We start from the raw sequence: 25,911 nt of genomic DNA, 5'->3' as shown, positions 1-25,911 counted from the left end.
AGCTCTGCAGCTATGAGATCTTACAGATTATCATATCTTGTACAGTGGGGGTCAGTACCGGGGCCATCACAGCTCAGCGGTTCCCAGTGGAGCAGTTGGTACGTCAGAGTCATTTTCGGCTCTAGAGTCAATGAGTAAGTCTCTTTTCCGTAGAGTGTAAGCTCTTATGATCAGCAGGGTTCTCTCTCTCCAGTAGAGTGTAAGCTCTTATGGTCAGTGGGGTCCTCTCTCTCTCCTGCAGAGTGTAAGCTCTTATGGTCAGTGGGGTCCTCTCTCTCTCCTGTAGAATGTAAGCTCTTATCGTTAGGTTGATCCTCTCTCTCTCACGCATCTGTAAATTGTAAGCTCTTATGGTAAACTGGGTCCTTTTTTTCTCTCTTCTGTAGAGTGTAAGCTCTTATCATGATTAGTGGGGTCCTCTCTCTCCTGTCAAGTATAAGCTCTTATAATTAATGGGGTCTTCTCTTTCTTTCTTCTGTAGAGTGTAAGCTCTTATGGTCATTTGGGTCCTCTCTCTTTCTCTCTTCCGTTGAGTGTAAGCTCTTATGATCGGCAGGATCCTCTCTCTCACTCCCTCTCTCCTGTAGAGTGTTAGCTCTTATTGTCAGTGGGGTCCTCTCTCTTTCTCTCTTCTGTAGAGTGTAAGCTCTTATGGTCACCAGGATCCTCTTTCTCACTCCCTCTCTCCTGTAGAGTGTTAGCTCTTATGGTCAATGGGATCCTTTCTTTCTCTCTCCTGTAGAGTGCAATGGTCAGTTGCACTTCAGGACTGGCCATCTGGCAATTCTGGCAAATGCCAGATGGGCCAATCTGGCTGTGGGTCACTTTGTCTGCTATGCTGTGAACAGTATCAGCATCCTCAGGACACCGATACTGTTAACAGTTGGGACGGAGCACATAGCCACGGACTCCATGCTGCATCACTTACCCCGGCAGGCTTCCTTTACAACTGAAGCCTGCCGGAGGTCGGCGCCACTCAGGGAATGTCAGCGGCACAATGAAGTCATTACATCTCGCCACCAGCGTCCACTGAGAGACTGGATAGAAGATGAGACGGGAGCTGCAGAGAACAAGGAGTCTGGATTAAATAATTATAATGATTTTTATTTTGGGGGGGGGCTGTGGGGGACCATCACACTATATATAGAGCAGTGGGATGGACCATCATACTATATAAGAGACTATTGGGACAAATATATCATATAAGGGGCTGTGGGGTGGACCATCATACAATAGAGGGGGCTATTGGGTGGATCATCATACTATATAAGGGGCTGTTGGGTGAACCATTATACTATATAGGGAGCTGTGGGGTGGATTATTAAACTTTATAGGGAATTGTTGGGGAGACCGTCATACTATATAGGGGGCTGCTAGGTGGACCATCATACTATGTAAGGTGCTATGAGGTGAAATTATAACATTATCAATACTGTATATGCTGGTAATATTTGATTATGGTTTGTTGGTATTTTTCTGATATATTGCTATATTATCATTATGGTATTATTATTATTGTTCAATCTTATATGGCGGTATTATTTGAAATATTGATCTTGTTTAACTCCAGGCAGGGTAATATTAGCAATAGATAATCCCATTTGAAGCATGAGGGCGGGGACAGCATGGGCCTGTGTGCTTTCAAATGTCAGGGCTGAATTTCGGCCCCAGTCTGTCCCTGGTCAGTGGAGTCCTCTCTCTCTTCCTCCTCTCCCTCATGTGTATTTTCCAAGCAATTACATGATTTTCAGCATTTAAAACGATGCAAATTTATAATTCTCAAATCTAATTCTTGAGGATAATTCGGTGAAATTTCAATTTGATAAGATCCACTCATCTCCAATACCAATGACTATAGGTAAAAATACTCAATTATCTTATTATACACCGCGTGCAGAATTATTATGCAAATGCATATTTTGATCACATGATACTTTTTATACATGTTGTCCTACTCCAAGCTGCATAGGCTTGAGAACCAACTACCAATTAAGTAAATCTGATGATGTGCATCTCTGTAATGAGGAGGGGTGTTGACTAATAACATCAACACCCTATATAAGGTGTGCTTAATTATTAGGCAACTTCCTTTCCTTTGGCAAAATGGGTCAGAAGAGAGATTTGACGGCTCTGAAAAGTCCAAAATTGTGAGATGTCTTGCAGAGGGATGCAGCAGTCTTGAAATTTCCAAACTTTTGAAGCGTGATCACCGAACAATCAAGCATTTCATGGCAAATAGCCAACAGGGTCGCAAGAAGCGTGTTGGCCAAAAAAGGCGCAAAATAACTGCCCATAAATTGAGGAGAATCAAGCGTGAAGCTGCCAAGATGCCATTCGCCACCAGTTTTGCCATATTTCAGAGCTGCAACGTTACTGGAGTATCAAAAAGCACAAGGTGTGCGATACTCAGGGACATGGCCAAGGTAAGAAAGGCGGAAAAACGACCACCTTTGAACAAGAAACATAAGATAAAACGTCAAGAATGGGTCAAGAAATACCTTAAGACTGATTTTTCAAAGGTTTTATGGACTGATGAAATGAGAGTGACTCTTGATGGACCAGATGGATGGGCCAGAGGCTGGATCAGTAAAGGGCAGAGAGCTGCACTTCAACTCAGACGCCAGCAAGGTGGAGGTGGGGTACTGGTATGGGCTGGTATCATCAAAGATGAACTTGTGGGACCTTTTCGGGTTGAGGATGGAGTAAAGCTCAACTCCCAGACCTACTGCCAGTTTCTGGAAGACAACTTCTTCAAGCAGTGGTACAGGAAGAAGTCGGTATCGTTCAAGAAAAACATGATTTTCATGCAGGACAATGCTCCATCACATGCATCCAACTACTCCACAGCGTGGCTGGCCAGTAAAGGTCTAAAAGAAGAAAAAATAATGACATGGCCCCCTTGTTCACCTGCTCTAAACCCCATAGAGAACCTGTGGTCCACCATAAAATGTGAGATCTACAGGGAGGGAAAACAGTACACCTCTGGGAACAGTGTCTGGGAGGCTGTGATGGCTGCTGCACACAATGTTGATCGAAAACAGATCAAGCAACTGACAGAATCTATGGATGGAAGGCTGTTGAGTGTCATCATAAAGAAAGGTGGCTATATTGATCACTAATTTTTTTGGTTTTTGTTTTTGCATGTCAGAAATGTTTATTTCTAAATTTTGTGCACTGATATTGGTTTACCTGGTGAAAATAAACAAGTGAGATGGGATTATATTTGGTTTTTATTAAGTTGCCTAATAATTCTGCACAGTAATAGTTACCTGCACAAACAGATATCCTCCTAAAATAGCCAAATCTAAAAAAAAAACACTCCAACTTCCAAAAATATTAAGCTTGGATATTTATGAGTCTTTTGGGTTGATTGAGAACATAGTTGTTGATGAATAATAAAAATAATCCTCTAAAATACAACTTGCCTAATAATTCTGCACACAGTGTAAATCAAACTAAAATAACCAAAGATTCAAATTTTACGTCAATTCCCAAGCACAAATAATATGTCTCTCTAGTCGGACTTGAACCCATGACCCAAGAACTGTAGGACAAGAGTTCTAATCTCTTACTGACCCGATTATCCTAACTTCAATTTACTAAACTTTCTAACAATAATAATGATCTCTTTTTTTCTTCTTAGTGATCATACTTTTCAGTTCCATCTTCTTAAGATACAATAAAGGAAACAAGAAAACCTAAAATCAAAAGATTATAATCATCATCATGCTGCGGATTATAAATATCTCAGAACACAACTCCGACAGACTTGCCATTAACACCCATAAAACACTTTCCAGCTGTTATCAGATGGATGTCACACACCTCCATAGCGAAACAGGAATATCTTCCATTCTCTACCAAGTCCAAACGCTTGCACCATGCCATAATAATCAATGAACACATCATCACTTCGGCTGAAGTATCAAAATAATGCCCACATACTATAAAAATCACACAGGATGTAAACCCGAGCGCTGTCTACAGAGATGCAGGAAAACCATTCTCTTTTTCACAGCTTGTAGAACTTTTTTAAGACAGTTGAAAAAATATACTTGAAGACATAACATAGGCTTTAATTAAATTTTTTGTATTTTTTTTTTTCACTGTAGGGGCCAAAGTGATGGCGGAAAGCACAGAAAGTCTGGTTGACAGAAGTCATTTGCAGAGAGGCTGGCAATGTTTTTTTTCTTTTTTAAAGATTTGCGATGTAACAGAAGTAGATTTTAATTATGTAGCAGCAATCAGTATTAGTCATAACGACTGTTCTTAGCAAGAGCAAGTGCCATTGAAGGCACATTTATGCCCATTCTTCATAAGAGCGTAAATTCATAAACAAAACAATACCTTATACTTTTTACTCTTAAGAGCATATGACTCGCCCAGGGAGATATGGGGGAAAACTCGGTACCCGGGCCTTGACCTTCTGTGGGATGTCACGGCAGTCGGCTCCCGGGCCCGTACCCTGGGGTCACTCTTTAAAAGGGGGTTTGTTAACAGTTTTTGTCTCGTGACGCCACCTGTGGTTCCCGGTAATGAGTACCGGTGCTGATGCAGACCTCCGAGGGTGATGGGATGGCAGCTGGGATGTTTCTGCTCCCCACAGGTGCAGCGGGCCCCCGGGGCAGAGTTGATGGAAGGGATGCAGGTGAGAGGTGCTGGGCGTTGTAGTGCAGGTGCGGTAGCGTGGTGGAAATAACTGACAGAAACAGTGGAGTGCAGTCATCCGAGTTTACTCACAGTTCTTTTTAGGTTCCTCGGGTACACTGTCCAGGTGTCAGACTCCCGCGTCGCACTGCGTTTGCCAGGCAGGGGTTCAGCACTCCTTTAGGTATATTAGAAGCACTTATTGGGACCCCCTTTCTTTATGTTCCTTCCTTGACCGACTTCCTGCACTGGGTCTTCTCCCTCCTGCCCTGTGCTCCCCCACACACAGTCCCGGTCGGGTACTCTGAGATCCCTCTGGGCAACCTGGAGTTCCCGGACCTACTTGGTGCCCTTCACGGCGGCAAGGGTGAGGTTGTGGCAACTGCACCATGGAAGTGCAGAAGCCTCCGGTTTTCCAGCCGAGACCTGGAGTAACAAGGCTGGTCCAGGGACCGGTTCCCTTCCTGCGGCCTGATCCCTCTGATGCTTGGCAGATTCGGGCGTACAGGTGCCGTCCTGCACTCACCGTACCCCTTGGGATCCCTTCTGTTACCGGAGCCTTCTTCCCTGACTCCCCTCTCACTCCTGGGCCTCTCTTACTAGGCCCCACTATGGAGCAGAGCTCCTGAAGAGACTCTGCTCCCCTCCTCTCCTCTCCTTACTACTCACTGACTGAACTGAACTGCTACTCTAAGATGGCTCCCTATATATATCTGTTCTCTAAGTGCTCCCCTGTTCTACGTCCTCCACCCACACCCACTACTGGTTCCCCCTCACTTTGGTCCCCCCCACTCCAGCCAGGGACAGGGCAGCACAAGAAGTGCATAATGCCCTTCCAGCCGGCCTGGAGTAGTGTAGTGTTGAGTGCAGGTGTTGGGGTCCCGGGCAGTACTCCATCCTTACCTGAGAGAAGGAGATGCCACACCTCTGGGTGAGGTGCAGTACCTCTGTGGTGATTGAACCCTCAGGGGCGCCACACATAAACACATTAAAAAATGCCTTATATGTTTCAATTGGAGGGTAATTTTCTACCTATTACAGAACCGGTTTCTCAAAGCGATCAATTGAGGTCAACGCAGCAATGGCCAATGAGCCATCTTCAAAATTTTCCAAACAGGCAAATAGAAAAGAACGGCACATATATGACCTTTCTTCATAAGAGCATAAACTCATTTAAAAAAATGACTTAGGCTATGTGCCCACGATGCAGAAATGAAGCAGAAAATTTCTGCAGCATTTCTGCATCTCCCTGGCAGAAAAAACGCATGCGGATTGTACATGCAGATTGTGCATGCGTTTTTCCTGCACAATACATGCGGATCCACATGCGGATTCACATGCGTTTCCGCATGCAGATTGACAAGCGCTTTCCAGGCGATAGCATCACTTGGAAAGTGCTTCACAACTAGGTCACACTGTATAATAAATCCATGCAAACGGCATGGATTTATACAGTGTGACCGTAAAAATTAAAACAAATAAAGCTATACTCACCCCCGAGGCCCCGGTATGTGCTGCAGCGCTCGTTCCTGTCAGGTTCCCGGCTGCCGGCATATCGCGAGACAGAGCGGTGAAGGGCCTGCGGTCACATGACTGTGACGTCACCGCAGGTCCTCAAGCGATGCCGGCATTCAGAGAGAAGACGCCAGACAGGTGAGTATAACTTTATTTGTTATTTTATTCTTTTTTTACAGGTACAATGGTACCCAGGTCTGGATGAGAGTCTCCTCTCCTCCAGAACTGGGTACCATCCGCACATAGAGACGCATAGAAGCCACTTGTAAAAATGTACAGTCGCGGTTTCTATGCGTTTCAATGCAAGTCAATGGCGGGAGTTCCGCTGCGCTTCCGCAAAATTAAATGACATGCTGCGGATTTTTGTACGCAGCATAAACGCTGCGGAAAAATCCGCAGCATGCGGAATCCCCTTGGGGACCATGGGGTGCGGATTACCTAGCGTTTAACAAGCGTTTATGCTGCGGAAATTCCACAGCATAAACGCTTGAAAAACGCTGCGTGGGCACCCAGCCTTATACGTTTCAATTGGAGGGTAATTTTCTTCAAAACTTTCCTAATGTGCAAAAAAAAAAAAAAACGCCACATTTATGACCATTCTTCATCAGAGCATAAATTCACAAACCAAAAAAATTCCTTTTACATTTTGATTGGAGGGTAATTTTCTATCTATTACAGAACCGGTTTCTCAAAGCGATCAATTGAGGTCAACATAGCAATGGCCAATGAGCCATCTTTAAAAACTTTCCCAATGGGCAAAAAAAAAAAACATTCTTCATAAGAGCATAAATTCCTAAACCAAGAAAATGCCTTATACGTTTCGATTGAAGGGTAATTTTCTACCTAGTACAGAACCAGTATCTCAAAACGATCAATCGATGTCAACACAGCAATGGCCAATGAGCCATTTTCAAAACTTTCCTAATGTGCAAACAAGAAAAGAAGGGCACATTTATGACCATTCTTCGTAAGAGCATAAATTCATAAACCAAAAAATTGCCTTATACGTTTTGATTGGGGGTAATTTTCTATCTATTACAGAACCAGTTTCTCAAAGTGATCAATCGGCATGAACGAAGGAGTGGCCAATGAGCCATCTTCAAAACTTTCATAACGGGCAAACAAAAAAAGAACAGCACATTTATGACCATTTTTCGCAAGAGCATAAATTCATAAACCAAAAAATGCCTTATACGTTTCAATTGGAGGGTAATTTTCTACCTATTACAGAACCGGCTTCTCAAAACGATCAATCGAAGTCAACACAGCAATGGCCAATGAGCCATTTTCAAAACTTTTCTACCATGCAAACAAAAAAAGAAGGGCACATTTATGACCATTCTTCGTAAGAGCATAAATTCATATACCAAAAAAAAAATGCTTTATACGTTTCGACTGGAGGGTAATTTTCTACTTATTACAGAACCAGTTTCTCAAAATGATCAATTGAGGTCAACACAGCAATGGCCAATGAGCCATTTTCTAAACTTTTCTAACTGGCAAAAAATTTAAAAAAAAGAGCAATAAGTAATAACGCGGCTTTTATAAAACGGTGATTTTGTTTTATAGAGCAGAGGCCACGGAATGATGAGACGTTAATGGGACAGGTCAGCTCGAATTTGCGGACATTTTTGAGCTGTCGAGTCAGAAGGGATTTTGTTTATAAAGGAAAGAAATAGGTCTGACTCCATGTGCCACCGGTGACCCAGGGGCATTGGGTAGCACCGGTTAGACTCTGGCACTTTAAAGCTTTCTTTTTCTTTGCTTCGGTGTTGACTCACTGTCTGCTGACCCATTTGCGGAGCGGTATTAGAATTGTAGAGTAATAAATGAACAGTGGAGGGTTTTTGTAATGATGATTAGGGACTGAAATTGGCTCAGATTTACAGTGTCACTCAGGAATGGAAGGAGAGGGGGGAAAAGCATTCTGAGCGGCCTAATGGATCCATCAACTCGTTTCGGCTGCTCAGTGGGCCGAGCAGGGTCACCAGGCTTTCCGCTGGCAGCACAAAGCACTTCAATTTTGTTAGGAAATGTATCAATTTAACTGACTTGAGCAGCACACTGAAAAACCTAATGAATCTGGACTCAATTTTCCGCCACAGTGCTTCTGCGAACTGTCGGAAACAATGTCTATGGTCGGGGGTGAAGGCTGCCTGTGATAGGCCACCGAGCCTCTCCCTGCCTCTGTCGGGGTTAGTGGAGAGAGACAAGCTTGCCTTCTGCAAACCAATGACAGCCAACAACCAGCCGCTGCCACTCTCCTAACAATGATGTCATTAAAGGTAAATTGGCCTCTATTTCAGCAGGATGATAGTGCTAATTGAGTGGCAAAATATAATATAGGGAGCTGTTGTCTGCAGTTAAAGGGAGGAGGGGGACAGATTAAAAGCCCTACAATAGTGGGTGTCAGGCATGGCAGATGTTGCTTTCTGCTGATAACTGCGCTGACATATCTCTAGCTTGTCAAGGCTGAGGTTTTTCTAAGAGACTTACAGCAAAAGAAGCAGATGGCCCTTGCTGAATGGGAATGAAGTGCTTAAACAGGCTGGCTGCTGAAGGCAGCTAGTTTGTAAATAGAGGCAGTCGGAGGTGTCTTATTGATTCTGCTCACTGCCCACAAGTGCGTCTAAATGGCAGCCCATGAATAGGTCCCAGAGATGCTGCAGTCAAGTTGCTTGTAGTGTCCAATTCTGCAAGTGGTGATTGATCTGCTGCCCGGCATTGGACGGAACAAGCGGACATCAGATAGCAATTCCAACCCCATACTAAAAGTTGAAAGAAAAAAAAAAAAACTTCCAAAAACTTTGACCTTCATCATTTAGATTCCGAAGGCGATCCATCGGTGAATGGCTGAATGATGATGGGTGCTTAAGATTCAGCGGCACAGCTGTGTTGACTTTGAGGTGTCTCGAAAGTTGGTGATGAGCATGCTAAAGGGCCTCGCTGGGACAGAATAAATAAAGTTTATAGGAGAGAGTGCCGCGTGCCTAATTTATTATTTTTATCGCTTCCGAAGAAAGTTGGTTTACACATAGAGGGTGCATAAAAATAGGAATACATAGTTGCCCCCTTAAAAAAGCACTCTCATCAAATTTTTTATCTTCTCAGTATATTGCAGTCATCTTATTATTTAGAACTTTGCACTTACAATTGCTCATTTTGCCTTTCTACCTATTTAATCCATTAACTTTTTTATTTTCTCAATATATTGCAGTCATCGCATTATATAGCACTGTGTACTTCCAATTGCTCATTTTGCCTTTCTGCCTAGTTAATTCTTCTCTTTTCTCTGCTCTATGTAGAAACAGAAAATTTATTTTCCCTGCATTAGTCATCTTCCTCTTCAACGCCTGACCCAGCTCGCCCCTGCCAAAGACTTTGCAGTGATGACTTGTGCAGGGAAAATTGACCTACTGTTTCTACATAGACGTTAGAAGGATTCAGCTAGTCAGTTTTTAATCATGTAATGTCATAGACCTAATGGAAAAGAGAAGAATTACCTGGGTAGAAAGGCAAAATGAGCAATTGTAAGTACACAGCGCTATATAATAAGATGACTGCAATATATTAAGAGAATAAAAATTTTGATGGGAGGAGGAGATTAAGGTTATTAATCTATAGAGGATAAAAAAACATTATACTGAGCATAAACCCATATAAAATTAAACAAAATTTGTGATTGCTCGATGAGGTAGACATTTCCTTTTATATTGAGCATATATGGTGGCCCTATATTTAGCATTGAGGTCAATGGCTTAAATCTGAGCAAAGATAAGATCTGGGGGGCTTGTATGTGTTCCTTATTTCTACGTGGGTTTTTACTAGGCACCAGAGTTTCCTTTCCAGACTTCAAATCAACCATGAATGGTGAATTGTTTTCCTATTAAATTGGTTCAAGTGGGTGTCTGAGAAAAGGAAATTAGATTGTGAGCCCCAATGGGCACAGAAACCTGGTAAATGGTAGCAATCTCTCTGCTGTGTTGGGAATGTGTTGGTGCAATTTAAGCACCTGGGAAAAAAATCTAAGAAAGCTTTTTCACACTGAGTTGCAAAACATAGTTGAACATAATTTTTTTACAGTACAGCAAGTTTTGTTTAGAAATTGAACAAGCAGGACGTGCCAGGAGCCTTGAGCTCAGAAACATGAACCTCTTGATCACACAGGCTGTATCTCCAATGCAAGTTGGGTTCGACTGACACTCTAATGTATATGGGGGCACCGGCTAACTGATTGTAGGGGTAGATGTCCATCAGCCATGTCTGATTTCGGACTGCTGATCGAATTGTTCTCCTGAAGAGAGATGTCTTACATAGAGAACGTAGGAGTGCTCCTTTGGCTGAGATTCCTTTGTATGGGAGAGTCGGCCGAGATAACTGTAAGTCTAACGATTGGCCAAAGTATCATTTGGCCAACAGTCATCTAATGTGTATGTGTCACGCTAGGTAAGGGGAGGACCAAGTGTACAACGATGGGAAAAGGGGGGAAGCCCAACAACTAGGGAAAGGAAGAGTGGAGACCCCTATGCAGATCTTACAATACCCTGACTCCCCTACCATCCATAAATAGGCTCCGCATCTATCGCCGAGCAGGATACCTAATCCCTACTGACCCTACAGTTAGGCCCTAGGTAAGGAGGGGAAAGGGTGAGCAGTAGTAGCCCCCACTGCAACTAAAGACAAACAAGTAAAACCGACAAGGGGATACACTTTGCTTTGAGAAGACACCAGAGAGAAGACGACAACAATCCACCAAAAAACTACAAGAAGAAACTAGCCGACTGCTAGAGATCCAGTGCTGAGCAAAGGAAAATAGTTCTATCACCGGCGACACTCTGGAGACATTGAGGGTTTTTAAATATCAAGCAAGGGTGTGTCAATTAGCAGCAGAAGGTGGAGATCACTGCTGGGTCCAAGCAAGAGAAGGATACCACTACACTACAGAGATGAAAGGATCAAGAAGGTGTCTGCAAAGCCAAGCACAGCGACCTTCTACATCCGGATCCAGAATGACTGTCTGTCAAACCTGATACACACGTGACAGTATAGTGGCCATTAGAATTGACCTAGACTATATCTATGTAACCTGTAAAATGGTTTTCAAAGGTGTTTTGGGATTTTTTTTGCTGTTTCAGGGTTTGGCCATGGGATTGAATTTGATCATGGAGAAGAACATTTGTTGGCATCTGTATATTTTCTATATCCATGTAGACAACCAACATACTCAAAAAGATACCTACTATAAGTCACTTCTAATGAACTTTTTTCCAGCCTGAGGGTCTATGTCATGCGGAAAATTCATCTGTATAGTTAAAATACACATGACCCTAAAAAGTGCTCATGTAAAGCAAAAAAAGATCAGGGTTTGTTTAAGAAGAACCCACCATGTTTAAAATGCTGCCCAATTTGCAGGCAGCATGTGAGGTGAGCAGGTTGATGTTTGTTTTTGTGGGAAGAAATTCAGTAGAACATGCACCGATAATTCATTGATTTAAACGTATGCTTAATATTGGCTTAGGAGTCCAGTGGGTGGTGCTACTCAGTGATTAACAGCCTTCGGTCTATTAGTGTGATTGTGTAAGACCACCCATTGAACTTAAAGAGTAACCGTCATTTTAATCTTAAAAAATTAACCATTGTTTTAATTTTTATTTTATAAATCAATAGGACACATAAATATAAGCAACTTTACAACATATTTTATTAGAGAAAACTATTTTTTTTCTCCTCCTGGATTGATTTTTCACTCTCAATTCATGGGTAAAATCTAAAAAATCTGTGAAGACAAATCTTCTAATTATTTAGATAAGACATGACAGTTGGTGCTTTGAAAATTCTATGAAGAGAGGAATAGCTAAAGGGCAACACAGATATTCTACTGCAATTTTCCCAGAAAGGACAGTTACAGTTCTCCATAGAAGTTTATGAGCACCAACTGTCATCTCCTATCTCAGTAATGGGAAGATCAGAATTCACTGAACACAGATTTTACCCATGAATCGAGTATTTTGTGAATGAAAGATCAGGTCAGGTGGCGAAAGAAGCGAATTTCACTAATAATATATATTATAAAAGTTGTTTCTTTTCATGTGTACAATTGATTTATGAAAATAAATTTACACAACAGTTACACTTTAAAGGGAATCTGTCAGCATGTTTTTGCTACCTCATCTGAGAGCAGTGTAATGTAAGGAAAGAGACCCTGATTCCAGTGATGTATCACTTAGTTTACTAGGCGCCTCAGTCCTGACACAACCAGAGTTCTTAGATGCAGCATGAAGCAGAGCTGAGAAAGCTAACCCCGCCCACACCTCATCTTACAGAGTACATAGTCTATTGACAGTATGCTGCTTATCAGATGAGGGGGCGGGGTCAACAACTGCTCATGATCCAGCTAGTCACAGAAATCATAATGTCCTTGTGATAAAACCTTCATTATAAGTAAATAACAGCTAACAGCCTGATAAGTGACACATCACTGATTTCAGTGTTTTAATCCCTACCTCATGCTGTTGTGGCCCCCCTGAGGTTTCGACCGCCAAAGGGATGCTGCACTTCTTTAATGGAGTGTGGTGTTCCTCCTCTGAGGTAAGAACAGTGTGATGGTCAGGACTCCACCTCCACATCCAACACCACATTTCTCCACCAGAGGGGGCTAGAATGCACTAAGTGCTGCCCTCCTAGTTACAGGGAGACTGGGGAACCAAGAGTTAGGGGAACCATTTAGTGGGCGAGGATGGAGGACTCACATTTTAGTGACACTTTAAATTTCATATTTAATAAAAAGCCATTTTTGGTTGCGGGTCTTTGAACTGTGAATTACTGTGATCTCCCAGCCTGCAGCGGATGGAGACACAGCCCTCGTACCTTGGCCTTGGGTCGAGGGGCTGGTTGTAGGCAATGAAAGAAAGGGGCTGGAGGCAGGGCATCCTAGAAGGAAGCCCCCACATGACCGGGATGGGCCAGCAGGGTATAATTTGAATCCCAATGATCGGGATTGGGTAGAGGTCAGGAAGGGCGGGCATTTGGACGAGGGTGGAGATGGGGGAAGAGAGGTATAAGAAGGAAAAGTGCGGGAAACGGGTAGCCCAGAGGTGAAGAGCATAGGAAAAAGTAATAGAGGAACACATTTAAAAAAAAAATCTTACCTTAATTCCAAATCGTTTGGGACGTTTCTCTGGCTGTCATGGAGTCTGTGGGGTCCCTTGTCGCTAGGTCGAGGGAGGCAGCAAGATCCAGGCGAGGAGGATGGCTCGAGGCCCAGCTGTCCGGTCTGCTGGGGAATGCAGGCGAAGAAGAATCCACGTCTGGATCAGGAAGAACCGCCAGGAGGACGCGGCCACCCGAGAGGCTCTCCCCGGAGATGGTGGGTACGGGCAGCAGGCGCAGGCTGCGGAGCCCCTCAGGGGACCCTGCGTCCGGTGACCATGCCGGCGGAACCCCCCGCCGGCGTGCACGCAGCGGCAGGAATCCGCCCAGCCGGCCTGCTGGCTCTCCAAGTGTCGGGTTGCGGTCCAGGAATGAGGTGCCCCGCTCCATTGTGGAGCGGCCTACTCTGGCGGCGCGCCGCAGTACCAGAGCGCAGACCGCGCCGGAAGCAAGGCCCATGCTGCTGACGCGTCATCCAGGGGGCGGGGCCCCACCGGAAGGGCGGCCCACGTCACTTCCGCCCCCGGAAACAGACGCCAGTAACGATCGGCCTATCAGCAGCGGGCGTGCGGACACGCCCCCCCGCTCCAAGATCCCGCGGCAATGTACGGAGCGGGAAATTCAAAAGACGGAGCACCAACACTACTGCAGAGGCGGTTAACGGAGGGAACACTCGCGCGGCAGGCACACCTGGCGAGGTACCTGTCGGGGTGCCTGCCACACAGACCAGCAGGGGAAGGGTGCAGCAGAGGCACACGGGCAGGCAGCAATTCCCGGACCTCCTGCCTGGCCCAAGTCACACCAGGCAGAGGGATGAGGCGGCAGGCAGCAGCATAGGGTTGCCTGGCAGTTTTTCTCGGGCCAGGGAGTCCGGATCTGATAATCAAGGCCGTACATGGATGGCAGTGAGGACCGGAGCAGAGATGAGTGGAGGACGAGCGGCTGGGACATCAACACGGGCTCGGGTCCCCCGTGGTGACGTGGAGGCCAGGGGCGCAGGCCTTGAGTGCATGGAGGCGGGCGGATTGGACTTCGGTGGAGATCAAGGCGAAGCAAGGAATCGTCAGGACTCGGGGCGTATGGCTGGCGGGGACACAGCACCTGTGCAGCTCGGTGAGTATGCATCTATGTATGGTTTGTCGCCCGCGGGGTCATTAGCAGACGGGGTGGGGGATAGGCAGTTGGCGGGCCCCAGCGGGGGAAATGTTAGAGGAGGTAGTGGGTCGGATGTATGCGGGATTAGGGATATGTTGGTTAACATGTCGCGCATTCTGGCCAGATTAGAAGACGGTGGAGCTAATCAAGTGGGGTCGTCACCAGCGGGGGCTTGGGTACATAGTCAAGCGGCGTTGTCACAAGAGGGGAGCGAATCGGCCAGGTCAGCGGGGTTGGCAGCCGGGACACCGTTTGGGGTGTCGGTGTGTGTGCAGACGGAAAAGGAGAAAGGGGATACTGTAAAACTGGATGATAGGGCGAAAGGGGAGGTATATGTGTGTTTTGAGGGGCCTTTGGGGGCGCATTTAAAAAAAGAGGTTAAGGAAAAAATTTGGCAGGATGAGTATGTGGAAATTTTTTCCCTTCTTCCGTTGGAAAAGTTTAACCTGGATAAGGGAAAAAAGGACGACAGTAAGAAAGAGGAGGAAGAAAAGCGCAGGTGGAGGTTGATTCCTCAGAGGTTTGTTAACTGGTTACAAGCTTTTGCAATAATGGCTAGCGTTATTGGGGAAAAGGCTCCTGATAATTGCTCGGGGCTTTCATGGGAGCAACAGTAGCGGGAACCAATCAGCAGGACATGGGGGAAACAGTCAGGGGGCACAAAGCACTAAGAAAGAAGCGGGAACTTGCTGGCAATTCAACGATGGCCAATGCAAATATGGGAGCTCCTGTAAATTTAAACATGTGTGCTCCCATTGTAGTGGAGGCTCACACGGAGCATCAAAATGTTTTAAAAAGGATAAGGGAAAGCCGACAGTGGGTACCGGTCAAGGGGGTGACTCCAGTGAGGGTGCACGTGATGGCCCCCTTTCTAAGTAGGTATCCGGATCAGTTGAAGGCTAAGGTTATTTCGGACGTTTTTTTGGAAGGTTTTAGAATACCTCCTCCTGAGCACGAGGTCCCCGTTTCAGTAAAAAATTTGATGTCGGCCTCCCTTCATCCTGATGTGGTCAGTGTGAAATTGGCTAAGGAAGTGGAGTTGGGCAGGATGGCGGGACCGTTTCAGGACTTACCTAGTAGCAAAGTGATTATCTCGCCACTGGGGGTTGTGCCCAAAAAAGAGCGGAATAAGTTTCGTTTAATTCAGCATTTGTCGTACCCGAAGGGGCTCTCGGTGAACGATGGCATTGCACAAGAATTGTGTTCAGTTGAATATACTTCATTTGATGCTGCGGTGCAATGGGTACGGCGATATGGGTCAGAATCGTTGCTAGCAAAAACGGATATCGAGTCGACTTTTCGGTTGCTGCCAGTTCACCCGGATAGTATCCCATTGTTAGGTTGTTTTTGGAATGGGACATATTACGTGGATAGGTGTTTGCCAATGGGTTGTGCAATTTTGTGTTCTTTGTTTGAAACGTTTAGTACATTTTTGGAATGGGTTGTGAAGGACCTGGCATCAGTTAAGTCAGTCATTCATTATTTGGATGATTTCTTGTTTATAGGCCCTCCGCAATCGTTGTTGTGTAGAAATTTATTAGGTACTATGGTGTGGGTGGCAGAGCATTTTGGCGTACCATTGGCTGAAGAAAAGACAGAAGGCCCTTGCACAACCATAAGTTTTTTGGGCATTGTAATTGATACAGAAAGGATGGAGTGTCGGTTACCGGAGGACAAATTGATTTTGCTCAAGCAGGAGGTTGATAGAGTCGGGAGGCTGCGCACGGTGACCCTGAGGGAGTTGCAATCGCTGTTAGGGTGACTGAATTTTGCATGCAGGATTATGCCAATGGGCAGAATATTTTGTCGCAGGTTGTCAGGCGCGACAGCAGGAGTGCGGGCCCCCCCATCATTTTATTCGGCTAAATAGGGAACACGAGGATCTAAAGGTTTGGAAGCTGTTTTTGGAAAGTTATAACGGCAGGTCAGTAATCCAGCAGGAGTTCTTAAGCAGCTTTGATTGCGAGATATTTATGGATGCGGCGGGAGGTGCTGGTTATGGGGCCTATTGGAAAGGGAGGTGGAGTGTTGGAGTATGGCCGAGCGAGTGGACGGAGAAGGGTCTTACGAAGAATTTGGCTTTTTTGGAATTGTTCCCCATCGTTGTTGCAGTTACTATTTGGGGTGAGTGATTTGCCAACAGGAGAATTCGGTTTCATTGCGACAACATGGGAGTGGTGTCTGTCATCAACAGCTTGTCTGCCTCGTCCCCGCCTGTGATTAGGCTGCTGAGGGAACTAGTCCTTTGTTGCCTTAACTTGAACGCTTGGATTACAGCGGTACATGTTCCAGGTGTGCAAAATTCCATAGCAGATGCCTTGTCTCATTTTCAGTGGGACCGTTTTCGGGCGCTAGCACCAGAGGCCGAGGACGTGGGACAGGAATGCCCTTCGCATTTGTGGCAGCTGGTTATGGAAGAGCAGGACGTTTAATACAGGAGTCCATTACAAGGCAGACTTGGGCATCAAAACGAGGCATCATGGCGAGTATGGCAAAGCTGGATTCTGCAGTGGGGTGGGGTGGAGAGTGATGGAGATAGAGAGATGGCGGTGTTGTTTCTTGTGGGAAAGGCAGCGGAGAGCGGATGGTCTGTTTCAAAAGTTAGTAAATTTGTTGCTGGATTGGCATTCGGTTTTAGATTACAGGGGTTAAAAGATGTTACAAAATCGTTTTTAGTGAAGCAAGCAATTAAGGGCTTTAGGAGGGGAAGTAAAGTGTTAGATAAACGAAGACCGGTGACTTTTAGTATTTTAGAGCAGTTGGGTTTTGCGTTGGATAAGATCTGTTGTTCGGCTTTTGAAGCCACACTGGTTAGGTTGGCTTTTTCATGGGCGTTTTTTGGCGCACTAAGATTAGGTGAGTTGGTGGCACCAAGTAGGAATAAGGCTGGGGGTTTGTTTGCCAAGGACGTGAGCGGTCGGGACAGGTGCATTGAATTCTGGATCAGGAGGGGGAAGACGGATCAATTGGGCAGAGGCAAGCGAGTGGTATTGGGTGAAGTTGATGGATCGTTTATGTGTCCTAGGAGATGTTTAATGGCTTATTGGCAAGTCTGGTCGGGACGTAAGGGCCCATTATTGTGTCATAAAAATGGTGAGTTTTTGTCTCGTTTTCAATTTATTGCAGTGTTTAAGAAAGGGATCATAGAATTGGGCCTTAGCCCTGAGGTTTACGGGTCGCATTCTTTCAGAATCGGTGCGGCGTCAGAAGCGGATGGTTTGGGTTTAAGCAAGGAGGTGATAAAGCGCATCGGGAGGTGGAGTTCAGATCGTTATCTGTCCTATGTACGGCATTAGGTGTGCAGGCTTATGTTTTATCTGGTCAGAAGTGAATACAATTCTTTGGTTGTTTTTTGCAGGTGGCGTCCCGTTATTAGTCTGGATTCTCGGACACTCTTTCGTTCATTGGGGCACGCTGCGGGCGGACGTGAGGCCGAACGGTAGGCAATTGGGTTTTAGCAGAGAGCAAGCGGTGGTTTGGTGGCTGGGTTTTCGAGGGATGGTATGGAGAAGGGTGCTGCCTGAATTCTACAGGGCGGCTCGTTTGGACCGGGCGCCGGATATTTTGGTAGTGCATTTGGGGGGGGAATGATTTGGGGTCTCGACCGGTTAGGGAATTGATGAGGGATATTCGGATTGATTTTTTAAGGTTGTGGACATCTTTTCCGGGGGTGTTAACGGTTTGGTCTGACATTGTACCGAGAAAAAAATGGAGGGAGGCTAGATCAGTGAAGGGCATTAACAGGGCACGAGTTAAGTTAAATAGAGCCATAGCAGCGTTTGTCGGTAGGAACGGGGGAGTAAGTGTTCGGCTTCTTGATCTTGAGGCAGGGGTTGGAGAATTTTGGGCAAAGGATGGCGTACATCTGAACGATGTTGGAATTGATTTGTGGACATTGGCTATACAGGAGGGGATTGAGAGGGCCATGGCGGTGTTGGGGCGCTCACAAGCCTGAGGTGGTCAGGGCTGTTCATTTGTGGCGGGGGGTGGGGTTCTTGGAGTTGGCACAGAAGTGTCGGTGGAAAATTATTTGAATTTTACAGGCAGTGGTTTGATTAAGCGGGGTGATCTGGCATCTGTTTTTTTGGGGCTCTGGATGGGGTTTTACCCTGGGAGCTTTTGGTGCCCTCGAGCTGGTGATGGACGGCAGAGGGTAACACAGTGGTTCGATTTCGGTTTAGTTTTGCCAGATCAATTTTTAACTCCAAGAACCCTCCCTTCTTATTTATTTCATAATAATGTATATATGTTAATGTTGTTTGTTAATAACATGGCCGCTGTGGCCAAATTTATCCAAAGAAAATTACAGGTGCAGTGTTTTTATTTGTTAAAGTATGTAAGTGCGGTAAGATGGGGGTGGAGGCATATGAACGGTGGAACCCGGGTTGGCCGTATACGGTCAAGAAAGGGGCTGGAGGCAGGGCAACCTAGAAGGAAGCCCCACATGACCGGGATGGGCCAGCAGGGTGTAATTTGAATCCCAATGATCGGGATTGGGTAGAGGTCAGGAAGGGCGGGCATTGGGACGAGGGTGGAGATGGGGGAAGAGAGGTATAAGAAGGAAAAGTGCGGGAAACGGGTAGCCCAGAGGTGAAGAGCATAGGAAAAAGTACCCACCCACCCTCTTTTTCCGTTGGTATCTTTGTAGGTTATGGGTAAAAGGTTGGTTTTCTCTTTTTATCAGGGACGAATTAAAGTGGCATTTGATGTGGCGTAAAGAAGAGTATTTAAGTTGTGTAAGAAGGATTGTCACAGTGGCTTGGCGGGGGGGGGGTTCTTGGAGTTGGCACAGAAGTGTCGGTGGAAAATTATTTGAATTTTACAGGCAGTGGTTTGATTAAGCGGGGTGATCTGACATCTGTTTTTTTGTGGCTCTGGATGGGGTTTTACCCTGGGAGCTTTTGGTGCCCTCGAGCTGGTGATGGACGGCAGAGGGTAACACGGTGGTTCGACTTCGGTTTAGTATTGCCAGATCAATTTTTAACTCCAAGAACCCTCCCTTCTTATTTATTTCATAATAATGTATATATGTTAATGTTGTTTGTTAATAAAATGGCCGCTGTGGCCAAATTTATCCAAAGAAAATTACAGGTGCAGTGTTTTTATCTGTTAAAGTATGTAAGTGCGGTAAGATGGGGTTGGAGGCATATGAACGGTGGAACCCGGGTTGGCCGTATACGGTCAGGTCTCAACCCGGTCAAGGACCACGACCAAGAAGGCCCGGAGCTTAAGAGTGTAGCTCCAACGCAAATGGATCCCAGGGAGGATGCAGACGGAGCGGTGTACGCCACCTGTCCTCGCTATGCTGATCTATTCAGAGGGATTCCGGCTGCAAGAGGGGTACCGGCCCCCGACACCCGACCTTGCTACTTCATGTCCTGGTCGGGGAAGCCTGGTAGGCCCTGAGGATCCCACCGGGTAACGGAAAGAGCGGAGCCGCCACCCGTGCCCTTTTTCTGAGAGGAGTTCAGAGGGAGACCCGGCCTATTTACACACACAGACAGGAAAGCACTCGGTCTGTAGTTTAGGAACACTCTAGTGCGGGGTCCTGATCGAACACTGGACTTACTCGGAGGTTGTCGGACCCCCTTCGTCTCTGGTGACTGCAGAACTCCTCGAGGAGCAGGGAGTCGCCTTCCTTCTGCCATCTCTTATGTGAGTAAAGCCTTGGAAGTTCACCCCTATGACCTCCGGACTCTTTATTCTGCGCTACACCGCACTACGCAGACTTTCTAGACTACTACCCCCGTCATCCTGTCCCTCTGCCCTGAGGCCCTGCTCCGCCTGTGGGGAGTAGTAACAACGTCGGCTGCTATAACACCAGGCCTCAGCGAACTGCAGCAGCGCTGGTGGCCTTCATCAGGTGCCGCAGGTGGCGTAGTCGTAATCAGCCACTCAACCCGGATAAGCCCATACCATCCTTCTTTTTAATGTGACGGTCCTGGGCACGGCACGGAGCGGGTCCGGGCCACGGCTGCACCCCAACCCTCCATCACAGGACCCGACTCCCAGTACCCCATCTCCCAGGGTAATAAGGGCCTTTCGAGTAGAGGCGTCACACTGTCCTCATATTACATAGCAAAAACTTATGGACAGATTCCCTTTAAGTAAATCTTTTCCCATAAATGCCAGGTGCTAATAAATCTAAGTCACTGAGCAAAAGATACCCTGGCTCCAAGTGTTAGTAAAGCTAACATATACATTGTGAGTCATCCTTATTCCTTATCATTCCATGAAGAAGCAATTTCAAAATGTTATTGAGGTTCCTCTATGCTTTGGTTCTGGCTTTGTTCTTATAAAAGTAATTCAACTAAAATTAATGTATCCCTTAAATTTGATGTGCTGGATAACAGATAATAAAGGGGAAATGTACAGGTGCATTTCACTAAATTAGAATATCATCAAAAAGTTAATTTATTTCAGTTCTTCAATACAAAAAGTGAAACTCATAAAGTCATTAAAAACAGAGTGATCTATTCCAAGTGTTTATTTCTCTTAATGTTGATGGCTATGGCTTACAGCCAATGAAAACACAAAAGTCATTGTCTCAGTAAATTAGAATACTTTATAACAACAGCTTGAAAAATGTTTTTATAATCTGAAATGTCCTACTGAAATGTATGTTCAGTAAATGCCCTCAATACTTGGTCGGGCTCCATTTGCATCAATTACTGCATCAATGCGGCGTGGCATGGAGGCGATCAGCCTGTGGCACTGCTGAGGTGTTATGGAAGCCCAGGTGGCTTTGATAGCAGCTTTCAGCTCGTCTGCATTGTTGGGTCTGGTGTCTCTCATCTTCCTCTTGACAATACAAGGTCAGGCGAGTTTGCTGCCAATCAAGCACAGTGATACTGTTGTGTGTAAACCAGGTATTGGTACTTTTGGCAGTGTGAACAGGAGCCAAGTCCTGCTGGAGAATGACATTTCCATCTCCAAAAAGCTTGTCGGCAGAGGGAAGCATGAAGTGCTCTAAAATTTCCTGGTAGACGGCTGCGCTGACTTTGGTCTTGATAAAACACAGTGGACCTACACCAGCAGATGACATGGCTCCCCAAACCATCACTGATTGTGGAAACTTCACACTAGACCTCAAGCAGCTTGGATTGTGTCCTCTCCACTCTTCCTCCAGACTCTGGGACCTTGATTTCGAAATGAAAATTGGAACTCTGGGACCTTGTGGAGTGTGTCAATGACTGCCTTCTGGACATCTGTCAAGTCAGCAGTCTTCCCCATGATTGTGGAGCCTACTGAAACAGGCTAAGGGACCTTTTTAAATGCTTAGGAAGCCTTTTGCAGATCTTTTTTGTTAATTATTGTAATTTACTGAGATAATGGCTTTTGTGTTTTCATTGGCTGTAAGCCATAATCATCAACATTAAAAAAATAAACACTTGAAATAGATCACTCTGTTTGTAATGACTCTATATAATATATGAGTTTCACTTTTTGTATTGAAGAACTGAAATAAATTACTTTTTGATGATATTCTAATTTAGTGAGATGAACCTGTAACAGTTAGTGCATTAAAAACTAACACCAGGAGTCGAGCACAGGGTAGCAGTCAAACTTGAGATTTATTGCCTGTGGGGACCCAAAAGCATATGGGACTCTTAAAATGTTACCGGTACTGTAAATGTTGCATAGCAGGTGGGGGCAATTGCAGAGTTTAAAATTAGGGCCCAGGAGCCTCTGACTTGAGAGCAAGATGGCTACAGTAATGCAGGAAGGCCAAATGACTCCTAAGTATGTAGCTACACTGCCTCCATGTAATATTGTACATGCTTTTTGGGGTATTCTATTGAGACTACCTCCATATTGTGATGCTCACCTTGTGAAGTGGACCCACTAAGCCCCAGGTCCGGATGAGTACACCCTGGCAATTGGTGAAGCTGGCAGGATGGCACGAGAGGTGCAAGGACGTTGTACACTCAGGAATTTTGGGAGCAGCAGGACAGATGAAGTGGACTTCAGCAGGAATTGAAGCAGGTTAAGCACGATGTGCACAGAAGGTGGCGTACACCAAACTAAATTCTTCAATCTCAGTCCTAAAACACAGGTGTGAGTCTTAAAAGGCCTAGGGAGATCATGCCACTGAGTTAAGTCGGGCAACCTTAAAACCCGACGATTTAGCACAGCAGTGGGCAGAGGACCAAGATGAAGGAAGCAGAGCCGGAGATACCCGGGACATGTGTGTTGCGTAAAGTGATTGAGGGCTGTAACTTGCGGACAATCTACTGCTCCACGTCGTCCTGGCACTTTACAGGAAAATCGTGTCCCAGTTCCTGTGTGCTGTTAGGTGTGGGGTGTATCACACTTATTTGTAGGCCACAGGCCTCCACTGTCTCCAGGCCTCCATCTTCCAGAGCCATCGCACCTAACTCAGGGGATACCCAGTTCATTTCAACACAGAGAAGTTTACTGGACAGTTCAAGTTAATCAGATTGTAACACACAGTATTGGGCACCACACTACTCATTTCTTGTTTCCTTAATACAGCACATTTTCAGTAATACTATCCGTTCCTCCTGGACTATCCAGCCCCAGGGATTTCCCGTCCAGTTCTACAGTACACCCGGGATCCGTTACCTTCACTTCATGTGGTTCCATGTCCATCTCCCCCTGTACGCCAGAAGATAAGGCACACTTCATAGTACCTGTATTGAGCCTTGAGCTTCAGACGTTACAGGAATGTCCACAAGGGTAAGGCCTCCCACTGTCCAGAACGATAAATTCATACTTCCACTATCAACCCACTGCAACTTGAACTTGACCTTGGTTAACAAACTTCCTGACTCCTATCAGGAAGCAATCCCTTTTTACTGGGGCTTGCCACTCCCACTATGGGCTAGTCCCTAACTTTAAGTATGTCTGTCTCTACTTTTCTATGTCTGTCTCTTTTTCTACTTTTACAAACATTATGCATTGCATTTGCATACATCAAACATTTTACACTTATAATGATTACCAAAGTCTATCACTACCTTATGTCCTAAAACATATCCTATGTCTTACTCAATACTTTATACATTACCATATCACTGTTATGATCTTCAACATGTACTAAGGAAAGATAAGGGAAAACTGTCCCTACAGTAAAACTAAGGTGAATCCCTACGATGTAGTGGGCTGCCTGTTCCTAGCGAACAGACCCGTCTTAGTCCTCGGCTAGTCTGAACGAAGACCTATAGCATAAGGGGAGGGGTCCCTAAAAGAACTAAGGACTGTGACAAAAATGGGACACCTCCTAAACAGAGAAGTTGTTGCAGAACACAAAAAGACGAACAGACAAAATAGTACTAGAGGTCCCAGAAGGACAAAACAAACTGACAGAGATAGGCACAGAAGCACCTGGCTAGAGAAACAGTCAAACACTGAAGTCCAGCACAGCCAAAGGGGCGGAGCTGGAATATAAAGGCAGATGGTCACGTGATAACAAAACACAAGATGGAAAACACAAACAGGAGGGTTCTAGCAATCACAGTCTATATCACAATGCACACTAAAAACCGCAGGACATAGTTCACACTTCACATGACACAATATACATTATTCACATAACACGATTGGTGTCTTCAGGGGTAGGAATGCGACAGCGGAGTCCACCACTCTTACAGTAACACATACATATGGTATCCAACGTTGAAGGTACAGTAGAAGCTCCATGTCCTATTATATTTGGCAACTCTCTCAGGATGTCCAAAAAGGGTTTGATTTCCTGGACTCCCGGAAGTAATGGCAGATCTCCTGGATGTTCCACAGCCTTCCCGGAACCAGAAAGCAAGTGCTCCCTGAAAGTTTCTCTGGCTGATGCTGGGTTGCTCTGTCGCAAGCCCCAACATCCACATGAACTGTACGTTTGTTGGGGTGGGATAAATGGTTGGGGTTGCTACTGAAAAAAGATTTGACATCGAGCTTTGTGCTCCCTTTACAGAATCTCCTGGCATTGGAGAATATGTCCATTACTGCTGTGTATAAAGCGGAGCAGAACAGTAAATGTAATAGGACGGGCTGGCGATGCGTGACTATTACCCATTAGGACGGACTCTCCTCTGTATGATGCCTCATGTGTCAAACACCTAGGTCGCTGTGTGCCGTCGTCACGTTTTGCTGCGTCATACAGAGGCAGCTTTTCATTTCATCTTCAGAGCTTCTGTAGGGTGAGGAGGACAGTCTAGTCTCTTGACCTTTCCTGTGAATCTGCCAGCCAGGGAGGAGCGGATCTATAACAGAATCACTTAGTAATGCACAAATCTCTCATATGTCCACAGACAAGCTGACTTATTACGGCTCCTCCACTGCAAACCCGCTTTCCTAATCATCGGCAAATACAATTATTTTGACATTTCAGCAGATTGTGGCAAAGGAAGATATTCGGCGGCCATTTTTTTTAATAATGTTATGATGATTCAGTCTGTCATTTCTTGTCCGTTTAACAATAACCTCATAATGAGGCTCGGAAAATCCATTTTAATAAGCAAATGATCCCTCCCTATTATTATATCTTACAACAATGACATTTAAAGAAGTAAACAAAGTGACCACAGCTGAAAATAACAAATTCTGCCTTCATATTTCCAGCGAAGGGGAAAAATATAGCGTTTTTAATGAAAAATATAACCCTTTATGAACATGTGCAAGCATGTAGTCGATCATAGGGGTTGGTGGTAGAGCCAGCAAGAATCATTGGTAACCTCCAAGAAGACACCTCCGAACAAAATGCCGCCATCATATCAGAGCCAAGTCACCGAGTCCTGGTTCTGCTCAATTTTGTTTTTTTGACAATATTCTGCAGCCATCAAATGCCAAAAATATATATATATAAAGAGCAAGTAAGCGGGGTTTTTTTCCTTCTTACCTGCTGTTGGGCGAGACCACCCCACTAATGTTTTGCATTGTTTCCTTGTAACGCCATGTTGGCGTTATGTTATGTTGGGCAAATTGCCCATACATTCTTCTGAAATATGTGTGTGTGTTTTGGGGGTACATACTCTGGGATGTGGGGCAATTGATATGATGTGCAGAAAGGGTACATCATCTATAATGACATTGTGATTGGTGGATCATGTGTTTTCAACTGTGCTTAGAGGTGTTACTTGTCTTTGTAATTTTGCCTCTGATGATAATGAGACTGCTGAAAACTCTTCCTGAAAGAATACAAAGTTTAAGACTAAAAAAGTCCCAATGGATAGTGTCAAAATTGTAAAAATACCTATCTTGTTTTTTAAGAAATAAAGAACGTGTTAGGTCACTTTCTTATAATAGCTTCCCGTGAAACCAGGTTTTCCCACCGTTCAGTGTCAGTTACAGGGGACACTTATGCAGGTTATAAATAAGCTGTCTGTAACCATTAGCCTGTGGAAAGCCATACTTGAAAGTACAAGGCAGCACCATATTCTGATATAAAGGAGATGACTGCCCCGGGCGTGGAAGACCAGCCATCTTGAG

The sequence above is a fragment of the Phyllobates terribilis genome, unplaced genomic scaffold (genome assembly GCF_046119375.1).
Source record: "Phyllobates terribilis strain yellow unplaced genomic scaffold, ASM4611937v1 Scaffold_9__5_contigs__length_417890890, whole genome shotgun sequence".
Classification (NCBI taxonomy): Eukaryota; Metazoa; Chordata; class Amphibia; order Anura; family Dendrobatidae; genus Phyllobates; species Phyllobates terribilis.
Note: the sequence above shows the minus strand (reverse complement) of the source record.